Source organism: Camellia sinensis, unplaced genomic scaffold (assembly GCF_055761805.1).
Source record: "Camellia sinensis isolate YWXY unplaced genomic scaffold, ASM5576180v1 Unanchor3, whole genome shotgun sequence".
Classification (NCBI taxonomy): domain Eukaryota; kingdom Viridiplantae; phylum Streptophyta; class Magnoliopsida; order Ericales; family Theaceae; genus Camellia; species Camellia sinensis.
In genome coordinates, this window is record NW_028129178.1 from 15,840,970 (window position 1) to 15,856,937 (window position 15,968).

A 15,968-nucleotide genomic window follows, 5' to 3' on the forward strand; every position below is an offset into this window, starting at 1 on the left:
GTGACAAACATATATATATATATATATATATTCCATTAATTGGGACTGAAGTGGGTGTACTTTAAAGGGGACGATTGGTTTAGTGGTTTTAAATTCAGGCCTAATAACCTTGAAGTAGTGAGTGTGAATACAAGGCAGCTACTTTGTACATAATGATTAAAGGTCAGCTTTGTGCCTAGAACCCCATTAATAGGAACTAAACTATGTGTATTTCTATATATAAATATGTATATATACCTTTATTTTATCAATATAAAGTTCAAAATATTATTGATCACTTCATTATAAAATCAAAATCAAAACTCAAGAGAATTGCTTACCTCTTCTAACACCAATTTGATCCAAGAATGGCCCAGATTGCCTAACTAAAAATGCCAAAAGTTCTGGTACATCGAGCGGTGGAACTTCCTACATCATATATATAAGAAAAGCAGAAGAAAAGAAAACATTCAGCATAGTGTATTATAGATTGTAGGAAACTAGAATCATCAATATATCCAATCTATGACAAATGTCAATCAATCCTAAGGAACAAACATACTACACCACCACATATGAAATTTTGACTATGCCTATTGGTCTGTAATTAAACCTAGGCCTGAGGTTCAGGCATCTACGTACGTGAGATGTTAGAATGTGATAAATACTGCAACATGAAACACATATCAAGGACACAATGGCATGTCAATATCCGTTACAAAATGGTGTTTAACACAACCACCTTGATAAAAGAAGAAGAAGAAGAAGAAGAAGAAGAAGAAGAAGAAGAATGGCATTCATGTCCAATACAAACACCACATTGCAAAAAAATTTGTTTTCCCTGAAGAATGAAACACAATGCTAGCCTTTCAGTATGCACAACTACAGCAACATGAACTCCAACAGGACATGACCCTCCCAATTAATGAGTACAAACCACATATCATCCAACTAACAACTCAAACATAGGATGTAGGAAAAGGATTACAATAAACGTTGGAATCATAAGATTCATATTATTGACGGCTGAGAAAACAACTTCCAGTCAACAGTGCTTATATGACTATTACGTCATTGTTGAAACAACTCTCCATTTTTTAGAAAATAAATAAATATAGATATATATTAAATAAAATTCAATATTTTATCTCCTTTTCTTCCCCTAGTGCCTTCAGAAAGAAAATATAGATTATAGACTCAAAAAAAAAAGTTCTAAAAAAATTAACACAATAATGAATGATACATGAAGAGTAGTTCAATACTAACCTTTAAATCAGTTGGGTCCTTGCAAATTGCTTTCTGCAAAATAAATAATTGGGTAACAGATTAATAACGAACATATGAATCCAGCTTGCAATTCTAACGTGAAATGAAAAATAAGTAGATACGCATCAATTACTAACAAAGATAATGATCAGGAAATTCTATCATCTAGAAACAAGTATATACATTATTACCAAGCATTCACTTCCTATATTGGAATGAATCAAAACACATGTTATAGTTAGCAGCAACATTCGCACTAATCTTATGTTTACGGCCTTCCTTTTAATGAAAAAATGTTTATGCCTGAGCACATAACTAGTTCCTTGCTTACCTTCAATGGACATGGTATGCCACTTGATGCATAAATATTTGATCCCAAATAATAGCCAGCCTCGAAAGAACATAACAAGAGTACAAGACTGACAATGTATGAAACTTAATAGTCAAAACTACTGCATTTACTGCCATGCCAAAAAATCTCAATTCAAATGATAATGGATCTGCAATGTTGACTTTCAGAAAACAACTAGTTGCGTCTCTCAAAAACGGAAGGAGTGATAAAGAGTAGTAAAAACATTTTTACGCAGTTTGAACAGGGTGACAAGAGAAGTAAAAACATTTTTACGTAGTTTAATTTAAACAGGAAGATCCAACCTTGTGAGATCATTCCCTGTTGAATAAACCATGTTGGGAACTTTTAGAGATGCATACTTAGGTGATATACGTCCCAATGTCCCGTATTAACTTGCATGGACCAAGGATGGAAGAATAAACAGCAATCTACAACTTTAAGAAGATCATTTTTTATAGAAAATCGTAAAAGGCAATGAGTCTCATGAAGAGCCAACAAAAAATATACATAGTTTTGTAAATAAGAAAAATCCAAAAGAGCTTCAACAGGGTGCAAACCGGAGTACATGCAGAGAAGCAAAAATGACACAAAATATATCTTTAGAATTAACCAAAAAAGTCCAATGATTGCAGCAAACCCCTATAGGCCACACAAATAAACTGCTTAAAAGAAGGGAAAAAAATGCTTCCATGGTCACAAACACCTCACTCCTTGAAATGAAGTCCTATACCTCTCCTTCCATAGACAACAAAAGAGGCATTAAGGACACACTTCTTAAACTGCATCCTCACTTGCTCACTCTAGACCAGCAACTGGAGTCCAAGAACTCTTAACACAAACTTTGGCATAAAACACGCCATCTGACAGAGGCAAAATGTAGCACGGACACGGACACAGACACGGGACATGACACGGACACGACACGGACACTCCATTCTTACATTGGGCTAATCTAACATGTATCGCCCTTAATACCAGCCATGCTTTGCCGTGGAAAAAATCATCGCAGCCACTCTATGGGAACATTTACTCTGGTGAAAGTTTCCTGCAGTTGAAATGCAAAATGTCATGCTTTTTGGTAACTATACAGTGCCATTCCTAGGGAACAAAATCTACGTATATCCCATGATCTACGTATATCCCAAATTTTAGTTGACTTGTATAAATCTTTCTTAGCCAGGCTTAAAATATAACCCTAATAAGCCCTCATCTATAAACAGGGTTTTATTTCACATCTAATGGTCAAACGACTATTGCAGTAACATTTCAAATAAAAAATTAATTTGACAATGCTAAAGATCTAGTGATTCAGATAAAGTGCTAATGCTTCACACTTAAAATGTTGTTTGGCACTTGAATAAGGTCTAGAGGAGATTTAGCCCTCAAAATGGAAAAGAATTTGCTTAGGATTGATAACATAACATGACAGAGATTATGAATTGTTCATTTTATTCAATTAAACCAATACGAATTTGCTTTATGCCAATCAATTCTGCAATCAATATAATAATCAATTAGACACGCAAAAGGATTCCCTTTTTCTTTTCTTTTTTCCTTCTTCTTGTCGAAAATCAAAACGGACAAAAACCACAGGACCTCGTAGCCAACCAATTCACCATTAGTAAGGGAGAAAAAAAAATAGAAACAACCCAACCCTAACCCAGTTCATGTGCCTTAGGTGTTGAATCCTAAAACTTGTTAGCGTGTTTCTTATACCACTGGAAATCGGTGATGTTTGTTCCTGAATGGTTGGTAGAGTATCAAGCATCCATGATACTCTGTGAATTCACCACAAATTAAACACGATCCACCATTGACTAGGAAATCACCAAAACAAACTTAAAATGTATTAAAGTGATGTAAAATGCATATTAATCAATTGATAGTGCAAGCGAATATGGATGCTTCTCTTATTTGACAAATTTATTTTGGTTAAAACTAGTTTAATTCTCCTCCCGTACGAAATTGCTGGTCCATTTTAACTATTCCAAACATCCCAAAAAAATCATCTATGTTTTTTTATTTATTCTTTCTTTCAATTTGTAGGGAAAAAAATACATTATTTATTGACCCTACTAAAAGGCATGAATGCTGAAAATTGACAAACAGTTGGGGATGGAACGAGTATTTATAAATGAGATGACTTGAAGACCAATCCCATCCAAAATCCAAGTTAAAACCACCTTAGACTTTGCAAAATCGTTGGCCACTGCTCGAGCCATGAAAATCCCTAGAGACTGCTTCCACTTGAGATCTCAGTTTTTTAATAGATTGGGTGTCTACTTCCACTTGAGATCTCAGTTTTTTAATAGATGGAAACAAAGTTGATTGAAAACTCACAATTTTCATACAATGGAAGATTTTTTCTTTCAAGCTTGTCCCTTAGCTATCCTTCAAGTCAAAAGTTTTCCTATAAAAAATTGGATATGTTGTGGCTAAGATTTTTCTTTATACTTTTGTTTGGATTTGACTTGCTTTCATATGTATTTTTTCTTCTATGATTTTGTTAAGTAGTCAAGTCACACAAGGAGGGTTCTTTCCGTTCTAGTTGCTCCCAATATGTATTATTATTTCTTCTATGATTTTGCTAAGCAGACACAAAGGAGGAATAAAATGATTGATATTTGCTCCCAATAGGTATTATTTCTTCAATTGTGATTTTGAAGGTTGGAGCTAGTCCTCCTAGGCATTTGTACATCAACTTCTCAGCACACCAAAATCCCATCCAATCAATTTCCATTTGATTCAAATTCTTGTTAGCCCTCCAACACATAGGAGAATATAATGATTGATGTTGGCTGTCCAATACTACTAAATCAATGACAGCCTAAGTTTTCTAATCCAAGATTAAATAGTCTGAGAATTCAACCTGACCAGCCTTAAGACAACCAACTTTATTTTGTTCATGTTGTATCTCAAGGGGGAATAATGAAGGAGAATTTTCCTCTTCCTGGTAGATAAAATCCAGAACGAGACACAAGGAGAAATCCTGGGCAAAAATTACATAAGAGGGAAAAAGGCCAAACTATACATCAGCCCATAAGCTAAATTCTTCCGGCAAATCAATCAAGAAACAAAAGAAAGAGATTCCTAATAGTATTTATCAATAGAGAGAGAGAGAGAGAGATTCCTAATAGTAATCTACGTTACACGGACTCGGGTGCGGGTAACGGGTACAGGGTGTGTATCTAAGGATCGGACACTTTAAAATTAAAAATTAAGGATACGTGGATACGGATCCAAATTAGGATACGGGTATGGAGATACGTTAAATAGTTATTTTTAAATATATTTATTATATGAAGATGAGTTTAAAAAGTTTAAGGAATAACAAATTTTATTAAAAAAATAACAAATAAATAATAAATAAAAATTATAAACATTATTTCAGACATAAAATAAATTATATTATATATGATAAAATAAATTATTTTAATTTTAGACATAAAAGTTATGTTATTTATGATATATTATATTATATAATATTTTTTTGAATAAATAATATTATATAATATGAATAATATTATATTAATATAATTTATATTATATATAATTCAAATTATATTAAAAAGAAAAGTCAGAGACCTATAGAAATAAAAATTGTGTTAGCTTCGCAGAGACGACGGAAGAGGAAGACCTAGAAAATTGGTTGGTAGAGCAATGACTTCGCAGAGACGACGGAAGGGGAAGACGACGAAGAGAGTCCGAGATCGAGCTCAAAGGGGAAGACGACGAAGCACAGTACATCGACTTCGCAGATCAAGCTTCACAGATCGATCAACTTCATAGATCGATCGATGCTCTGCAACCGATTGAAGTCGAAGGCCAGGTTCTCTCCTTGCTCTCTTCTCTTTCGATTCTTCTGCCGTATCCGTTTCTAAGGAGCCGTATCCCGGCCGTATCCCGCACCCGTACCCGTGTCGACACAGGTACCTTCTAAATTCCAAAGAGTCCGTGTAACATAGGTAGAGGGAAAGAAACCTGAGGCAACAGAAGATGGGCAATCCACAAACACTCATCCACAGGAGCCGAAATACATAAAGAGAGGCTAGGACAACCCTCACAAGGGTCGACTAGGCCAGAGGAGCCTTCGGCTGAAGTCGAAACAGCTCTGTGGGACCTTAGCTGGTTCCGACAGAGACTCAGAGGCAACAAAAGATGGGCAACCCACAAACACTCATCCACAGGAGCCAAAATACATAAAGAGAGGCTAGGACAACCCTCATGAGGGTCGACTAGGCCAGAGAGGCATTCGGCTGAAGTCGAAACAGCTCTATGGGACCTTGGTTGGTTCCGACAGAGACTCAAGGACCAGCGATATAGGATGGGTGGTGATAGGTGATGGCTGGTTGGTGGTAGCGGCTGTGTGAGTGACGGTTTTTAGGGTTTTGGCTCTAATACCATATAATTTAAGAGAATACAAAGCTTGAGTGATGATTATGATATCATCACCTTTTATATTAATCAATCAACTATTACAAAAGGAAGCCCTAAGGCACTGATTAAGGAATCACCTTTTATATTGATTGATTGATTGACTGATTAAAGAATCACAATCAATCAATCACAATCACAATCACAATCACAATCACAATCACAATCTAATCTAAATAAGGAAATAAGGAAATATTCTAACAGCTTCTGCTACTATAACACCCCCATCTCAAATCATAACAATTGTTCACTTTGAGCTAGGCCCTCAAGGGTTTAAAGCATGTTGTTACTTGGAAGGAATATGAACTCATTTATATAGCCCAGGAACTTTTCCCACCTAGACGATGTGGGATGGAATGTGATGTACAATAATGAAAGTGAATTCACTTATATAGCATACTTAACCTAAAATAATAACCATATAAAAATTCTTTGACAAGGAGGAGTAATGCCCTTGGACTTCTGCACGTACTTAAGTCAATAAAGGTGAACACTTTTGCAAGTGTCCCAACAATTGTTGGGCAAGAATGGACATAAGAGCATAGTCAACAAGTATTCATTATTGTCTAAACATCTATTCAACATCAAAATTGCCAAGTGAAAGGAATGTCCTCAATATCATTACCTTCCATTTGGGCAAGTGTACTAATGAAGTTTTACCAGTAAATGCACTAGCTATGTACTAAACGGAGAGGAGGGAAAGATGAATCGAGCACTCACAATACCCATAATTACTGTAAAATCCAATGACAAATTAGCAGACGTTAATCAAGTTTTTGAATATTCTACTGAAATCAAACCTTCAAGTAGCAAGGCAAGACATTGTTGATTGCCTAAATTTCAGTTTTCCCATCCTTTCTGGATAGTTCCTAGCATCCTAAATTTCTAGATGAAATAAATGAACATTCACCTTAAACATGCTTTCATATTATGCCAGCCAAACCACACGTTATGAGTATGCTTGAAACAATGGCATTTGGATCCTGTATGCACAGCGACATGCAAATTGTCTTATTATTGACTATATTGACACTTACGATATTTAACTCGCAAAGACAACAATTCTATCAGAAACTTTATTAGTCACATTACTCTCTGGATAATTTCTGATCCAACTGAAGATGAAGCATTTTCCATGTGTCTTTTCAATAAAGTAGGTATATAAGAACAACATACAATCATTTATTTATTTGAGCTGCGAACTCCTGTCTCTGTTATTTGTTCATAGCATGTAATGGACCTCTCTAATAATAACTAAAACAAACATGCAATGTATAACAAGTATTGCAGGCATGCACAGAGTGATCTTGTATGCTCTGTGTAAACTGAAGTCTAAATGCTTCATTAGCATGTTTTTGAACAGATACTTCATTAGCCTGTTTACTAATGCCAAAATTAAGGACATTTTGCATCATCGATACTAAATGTACATCCAGGACAAAACAAATATATAAAGGGAAGGACGTGTCAATAATAGCATATGTATCAGTAATATAGTAAGCTAGAGCTTCTCGGAGCAGCAATGAACTCACCTAACATTGTTTGGGGTAAGCTCATTGAGTGCTGATTCAATAATGGTTGGGCTGAATTTAGAGGGCAAGGATGAACCCACTAGCCAATCATTAGGAGGATACAACTGCAAAATAATTTCAAACGAACAGTTGATGTCAGCAAAGCAAGTGACTGCTGAAGAAACAACATACAATCACTCAGACTGAGTTTGAACAGGATGAAGATGGGGAAAGAGAACAAAAATTCAACTATTTAATTTCATGTATTTGTTTAGCAAGAGAAGGGTGGAAAATACAACAAAGTTAAATATCTTATACAACCCACACCAGAATGGCAACTTTGCTTCTAGATTCTTACAAAAAAATACAGTCACTTTTTTCTCTCATTAAAGTAGCCAACTATTGTAACTTTCTCACAAAAAATTAAACCAAATGCAAACGAGAAAATAAATTTTCCTTTCACCTTTTCTTTCACTTCACTATCTATCACTTTTGTTTTCCATCATATTTTTTACTCTAATCAAATGGACCCTCAAGATTCTCATTGAAAAGTTGAAGTGCAAAGCAAGAAGCCAAAGAAAGAGAAGCAGAGAAAAGCTGAACTTCTTAACTACATCTTGTAAAAAAATAAATAAAAAGTGAAAAAAAAAAAAAAGAAGAAGAAGAAGAGAGAATCAAAAACTACACTCAAGTCAATCAAAGAAACGTCTCCAGGAAATATCGAATTAGTAGTGGCTTATCTCCAAAAACCGGCTTTGTATGAATTTTACTTGTCAAAACAAGTCTAAGCTGAGATTGAGCCTAGCTCCTATGCTACTGAACCAAGCTCAAGCTCCTTGTACTTGGCTAGCTTCATCTCATTTACAGTCTAGATGAAGTGGGAACCTTCACCTTCATCTAGCACATGTTAGCATAATAAACTGACTCAGCTTGCTTAATATTCAATGATCCAAACTCATCAAGGCAAGTGGTGGGTTGCTCTTAAATTATCCTCCAACAATGCTTCACTGCAAAAAAGTAGCATCAATCTTTTCCTACTTAAATGGTACAAAGAAAATTCCACATAAAGACTTAAATATATAAATAAAACCATCAAAGCAATCATGGCTTACTAAGCCAAACCAAGCCTTAGCAAGCTCATCAAATAAATTGAATTCTACACCATTTATAAGTGAGCTTGACTTGTGAACTGAAGCTTGTACCCTATACAGCTTTCTGTAAAGAATGCACCTCAGACAGTAAAAAACAACAAACATCAGGATAAGAAGAAATTATACCATTCAAAACCAATCAACCACCTCTGAATTCAAATGACAGGACTTTTTTTTTTTTTTATCAGCAAAAACAGAATTTATTGAATAGATCAAAAAAGAGGCAAGGATGAGGCATCCTCTACAAGTAAGAAAACACAGAAAGAAAATGCATCTCCAACTAAACAAAAAATAAAATCCAGAAACAACTCCTAATCCAATAACCACTTGCATATTCATGCCACCGTCATCCATCTAAGAATAATCACGGGGAGAATTTGGCTAACCATGGGCCATGCAACTTTTCAACCCCCAGTTAGCAGATAAGTGGGATCTCAAGGATGAAAAGTTCAAAGGATAAATTATTTATCAAAAAAAAAATTCAAAGGACAAATCAAAAGATGCGCAGCTTATTCATTATTTCATCCTCTTGGAAAGAAGATTAAAAAAAGAAGAAGACTATCAAGACATAGCACAAGGATGGTAACCGAGACTGGTACAACATCCAAAAAAATGAACATTCTGTCGACAAAAGAATTTGAAGAGGGTTGCACATGCTACTTTTATAAGTATGGTGGGAACCGTATGTTAAAAATGAAATTGCAATTGTCATTTCCTTTTTCCATTGTTATAAAATCCTGTTTTCTCATAAAGTTTGTACAAGAGACTATCAGGTTTGAAAGAATTTTGGTCATCATTGAAAAGAATATACAAAATAAAAATAAAGAAGATAATCCAAATTCTTAATTAAAAATCGACACAAAAATAAGAAGAAAAACATCTCCACAAAGGTAAATAGCCTAAAATTGCAATGCTTTCTAATGCAATATCATGCACAAGGATCAAAATTTTGTTGCAGCATGACATTTAAAAAGACTCCGAAAAAGGAATATCTAGTAAACATGCCGCAAATGCAATGGAAATAGCAAAAAAAACTTTGAAAGACAGGTGAACACTTGAAGCACAGAAGAAGATTTATTAATGCATATTAAAATAATTTCCAACAGCGCTATTACGGCAAAAGCACACTTAGAACAGTTTCAAAGCTGATATTCTTTTGTACTATAAAATAATCATAGACAAAATATGACATTGTCATATGAACTCAACATTTTAACACAAGTAAAACAATTCAAAATAAAGGTCATAGCAATTAGAAACTAATATTCCAAAAGATCTTCCAGTTATTCTGATGTTGGTTCACCTCTTCTCCTTATCTACTTATTCTCAAAGAAATTCGAGAATTTTTTATGCATATGCTTTTGGGTTCTAAAAACTCAACAATAAGGCTAAAAGAATAATAACCTTTTGTTCTTTTTAGACTATATTGCTGTCGGCAATAAATTCAAAATAATAATAATAATAACCATCCCAAACATTTTACGAGCAGTTTTCAGTTTTTTATGAAAAGTTTACTTTTATGAATATCAGCATTTTGGTTTTGCAACCAAGCTTTATTGTACTAGAAAGCAAAGACATTCAGCTAATTCCATGCAAAGAGAATTTTCATTTATGTGCAGATAAAATAGATTCAAAGAAACTTTGATGTCAAATGCGTTGTCTAATTCCCCTGCTAAAATGAATATAGAGACCATCACTCTGGTCCACTATTGCCATATATGACCAAGCTTTGAAACCATACTGTTTAAAGTCTCATTTTCAAAAGAGATACCTACAAAATTAGGGCCACCATTATACAGAAGCTCCAACAACTCAAGGAACTAGACTATCTAAACCAGTAAAGATCATGTTATTGCCCATAAACTACGCATGATACGAACATGCCGACACAGGAAATTTTCAAAATATCAAGACATAACACATTAGTAATCCAAAAAAGGGATCAATATCAAATGTTTCGACTTCAAAATAAAAACTACACCTCCATTAAAGATTCTCCTGTTGTGCTCCTAGATGCATCACCAAAAACAAATCACTGAAGACTCCGGCCCATTTCTTTCTTCTTCCCTTTTTTTTTGACAAGTAAATATATTAGAAAGGTGCCAAAAAAAGGAGCACAGTCACCACTTTACACCGGCTATGTTTGATTTCGGTTTGGATTAGGCAGATAAGATACCCCCGAATGTGTAAGCCAGGCAAAGGCATTTTAGTCATTCACATGCAAAAGAGTTATCCCCGGTTTAACTATCCCACCCCTAGGACAAAATAATCCCTCATATGTAGGTAAAGGGGTCACGTGCGATTTGCTATTCTGAGCAACTTTTGCAGTACCAAATGTGGGATTATTTACGAAACAACACAAGGATGAGGGAGGAGTCACAAGTCACTACATCTTAGTTGCCAACTTCATATGCAAATGGAAATACAGCATGAGTTACATCAGACAGATCAGTAACAAAGGCACATATGCTTCCACAGTCCACCATTAACAGTTGGCCTCTGAAAACTCCCACTAATGAAAGCCAACATAACTTGATCATTCATTTAAGAATGGAAGTCAATGGCTTTCATGGATGAAATAAATAGACTTGGTTATCAAAAAGAGGACAAAGCATGTTGTTCTTCTCATGCAATATATATATATATATATATATCAAGCTTTTTTTCTCTTGCTAAAAAAATAAAAGAACAGAATTCGATGTACATCATGTACTAAACAAGCTCTCAAATACTTAACACTGATAATTAAACAGACAAGACATAGATAAAAGATACTTGCAAACTGCCTTCAGACACAAAGAAAGAAAGAAAGAAAAAAAAAAAATTCAAAATGGTGCGAATCAAAGAGGGGCTCACTAACAATGGCATTTTAAAGAGCAGTTCTATTTTCACAAAAATCAATCACAAAAGCCGGCACAACTCTAACATGGTACAAGACCCTATTTGTGGAATTTAATAGGTTCATTTTAGCGAGTCAAAAACTACCCTTCGAATGTTCACAATAATACTAGAAGACAACATTTTTCATTCATGTCATTTTAACTAATACTATGAAACAACAACACTTTAAACATCAAGATGGTCAACAGAGAGAATTATCAAAGTGAACACAAATTAGACAAAAATAAAAACAAAGATCAAAAGCTTTCCTGATCTGCTGGATGAAATTACCCACATCATAACCCATACAAGTAACAGGGCATAGTATCCATTCTCGTATGCAGAAAATCAAAGCACAATCTAAAAAATAAGAAAATCATAACTAGAAAGGCCTCGAAATAAATAATTTCCTCCGCATAAAAAAGCAGTAATAACACAATGATATGGCTATGCTGCCTAGTATTGTAAGCACAGCACAATTAAAGATCTCCCCAACTTCAACAGCCAAGTATGAGCCAAAACGTTCAAAGAATCATAGCATATCATTCTTTTGAGATGAAAAACATAAATGTTTCAAGATTCCCAAAAAAAAAAAAAAAAAAATTAAAGTACCATAGAAACACGAAACAAATGCCACTAAAACAGATCAGAATATGAAAGTAATGTGGGTTAAACAGTGTATAAACCAAACTAAAAAGAGAACTGCAATGCAATACCACTTTCAAATTAAACAAAGATCATTTCAAAAGATAGAGACATCTAATATGGTGAATCATTCAAAACTAGAGTCATCATGTACATCATGTACTAAACAAGCTCTTAAATACTTAACACTGATAATTAAACAGCCAAGACATAGATAAAAGATATTTGCAAACTGCCTTCAGACACAAAGAAAAAAAGAAAAATAAATAAATAAATCAATGAAAAGGAAACCACAGTGCAATCAATTTCAGAGTTGGGAATTTACGAGATTACCAGAATGTTCTACGAGAATTTCACACAAATTCTACAGATACAAGTCGAGAATTCAAACAACTAAATTTGGCACAATTAATATGTATATATGTAAATATATAGCACATATTATGTATGTAAAATTACTAACCTTGTCAACTGTGGCGAAAATGGACATGTTCCGTGACCTCCCAATCCCCATCCGGGTGGATGCTGCCACAGCAGGAAGAAGCGATTTCCTCCCAATCGTGTTTTTAAATTTTTTTTTCCCCTAAACGTCTCTCTCTCCCCTCCCCCATTCCCCCCTCTCTCTCTCCCCCCTCTCTGTTTCTCTCTCTAGGGTTTCCCTGCCCTCCCATGGCTTCTCACCTCTCTTCTCTGTGCAGGTTTCTCTTCAAATCTCTCTTTCTTCGAAGCCGTTTTGGGAATCTTCAACGTTTATGGAGTGAGAGACATGATGAATTCACATAATTTGACGGGGGACGATGATGGATCTATCGTTGGGGAGAAGAGAACGGAGAGGACGTTGAATTGGGGGTTCCGTTGCCGAAGAAGGCGAGGAATGGAGGCGGATTGGTTGGGAATGTGAAGAAAGTGGAGGAGGAAGAGGGTTTCTCACTGTCCATTCTAGAGAGAGAGAAACCCTAACCAAAACTTTTCACAGAGCGATAGTGGGTTCGGGATGTGAGCTTAATCGCAAATGAGGAGAGGAGGATAAAAAGATATAGCCGTTGTTGGGTACCAAAAACACACCTCAAAATTCTAATAAAAATTCCGATAACCAAATTCTTTTGAAATTGTAATTTGAATAAAAAAATTCAAAATTCTTTTCTAATTGTGTAATCAAACACACAATTCAAAATTTAATTTAAAATTCTTTTCAAAATTCGTAACTAAACTCTTTTTAAAATTTTATTTAAAGAAAAAATTAAAAAAATATTTTTTATTTTATGTTTTAAAATAATGATTTTATTTTTTAAAATATTTAATTTTTTTTTAATTTCAAAAAAATTTGGATGGCCATATATATATATCTAAACCATAACAAATTATTTGGCCAATACTTAAAAAAATAAGGGCAAATTACAAACACCCATCGAGGTTTGGTGAAAATACAAATTCTCCCTGAGGTTTGAGAAATTGCATCCCGCCCCTTGAGATTTATATTTCCATAACAAATTACCCCCTGAGGTTTTTATTTTCATACAGATTTTCTCTTAATTTGTTATGCAAATTTGACCTTCAAGGGGCAATTTGTAATTTCTCAAACCTTAGGGGGAATCTATATTTTCACCAAATCTCGAGGGGTGTTTGTAATTTGCCCAAAAAATAACAAAAAATATTTTTCAGTAAAATATAAAAATAAAAAAAATATATTTTGATTAAAAAGTTTTTGAATTGAGTTTTGAGTTTTGAGTTATATGTCTGGTTATAAGTTTTAAAAATAGTTTTTGAATTGAGTTTAGAGAGTTATGTGTCTGCTTATGATTTGAGTGTGGAGTTGTGTTTTGAATTTAAAAATTTTACAAAAATGAAATAAAATATTTTAAATGAAAAATAATTTTTTCTTAAAACGTTTTTAAATATTTAAAAGAAATAAATTCGAAAATTTTCAAAATACAACTCAAAATTCAAAAATTTAAAACTCAAAATACAACTTAAAACTCTTTTCAAAACTCAAAATTCTTTTCAAAATTCAAAATTCAAAAAATCAAAAATATTTTCAAAACTCATAACTAAATAAATTTTTATTTTTTTTAAACTGAACTCACAACTCCACACTTAAAATCACAATTTAAATCATAATTATAAAATTAAACTAAATGGATTTTACCTTTAACTCTTACACTCACTAATATGCCTTGCACGTACTCTCTCTCTCTCTCTCTCTCTCTCTCTCTCTCTCTCTCTCTCTCTCTCTCATACAGAGATGAAATTATGATTTTATTACTACAGGGGTTAAAAGATAAATAATATTTTTTTACCGTATAGACAAATACACATATATGTACAATATGATATATAAATTATACATATACACATAAAAAAATTTAAATATCATATAAACAATCTCTAATAGAATGAATAAATTTTTTTCTAGAAAAATAATAGAGAATAAAAGATGAGAAAAGAATGAAGTATATATCTTTTATACTAAGATGCTATTTTATTTATAAAATAATACATACATATATATATATATATATTTAGAAGTACTATGGAAAATAAAATTTTCACAGAGACAGAAAGTCATGACCCCTCATAATCTTCTCCTAGTTCTATCCCAGCACACGTACACTCACCTCATTCTTTGAATAAAAATAAAAATAAAAATTATCTTTATATTTTTAAATTTATTTTATTTTATTAAAATATATTTAATATTTAATATACAAATTCTATTTTTATAAAATTGATATTGTTCTAAAAATATATTTAAAATTTTAAAATGCAACTAATATTTCACATATTTAATAAAAATTTAAATTAATAATCTAAACTATATAAAAATTTATAGAATTAAAATAATTTGTATGACTTAAGTTAATATAAATAATAAATTACTTTTCTAATTAATATATATATATATATATATTGGTAGGAGAAAACGTTTAGAATAATACAATTGTAAATAAAAATATATTAATTCAAACCACGCAAATAATAACTCAAACCGAAAAATAATATAAAAAAAAAAAATAGTGGCCATGTTTGATCTCACACACAAAGTAAGATTTGTCCCCACACAAACTAAACTTACACTTCACATAGACTACACTTGTATCCCTACACATATTAGACTTGCACCCCACACCCTACATACATTAAACTCGTGTCTTACATAGATTAGACTTGCATCCCTACACAGATTCAACTTGCACCCCTCACAAATTAAACTTGCACTTCACACTAACTAAACTTTCACCTTCACAACTAACTAAACATAGTAAGAAAAATACACAAGCGGGATGCTAAAGCACAAAAACTTGCATATTTACCGACATCCTGCAAATAATTATAAAATAAAATTAATAAAACATGCATGATCCTATATACAAGATCTTATATACAAGATCCTAATGCAATTCATTCATAAAATTCAACTAAAGATCCGACTTCTAAAATATATGACATATGAATCATCTCAAGACATGAGATAGCGCACAAAATCACATAATAAGATTAAACTCATATATGCAAATTTAGCCAGATCTTAAGGTATAAAACATGGATGCAAAGCATGGATATGATAACAAGCTTGATATACTACATATGTACAGATAGGGAAAGCAAATAAAAGAACGTGATAGAAAGAAGTGGGAGTAGGGAATTATTACAACGCTTTGAATATTACAAATAAGATTTGGGGGGAAGAGCAACAAAAATGTTACAGCAAAATATTCTCACAACTCTCTCTAACTAAAATAAAAGAAAAAT

The 15,968-nt window shown here is 33.1% G+C and overlaps 1 long non-coding RNA gene across 1 annotated transcript; it reads right to left on the minus strand.

Moving 5' to 3' along the window:
- Nucleotides 1-2,542: 2,542 nt before the first annotated feature.
- LOC145816189 (uncharacterized) lies at nt 2,543-12,821 on the minus strand. The gene is made up of 3 exons (XR_014358643.1): nt 12,682-12,821; nt 7,564-7,667; nt 2,543-2,642 (listed from the first exon to the last, which is right to left on the minus strand). It is a non-coding gene; the product is annotated as an uncharacterized LOC145816189 (long non-coding RNA).
- Between the last annotated feature and the right edge of the window lie 3,147 nt (nt 12,822-15,968).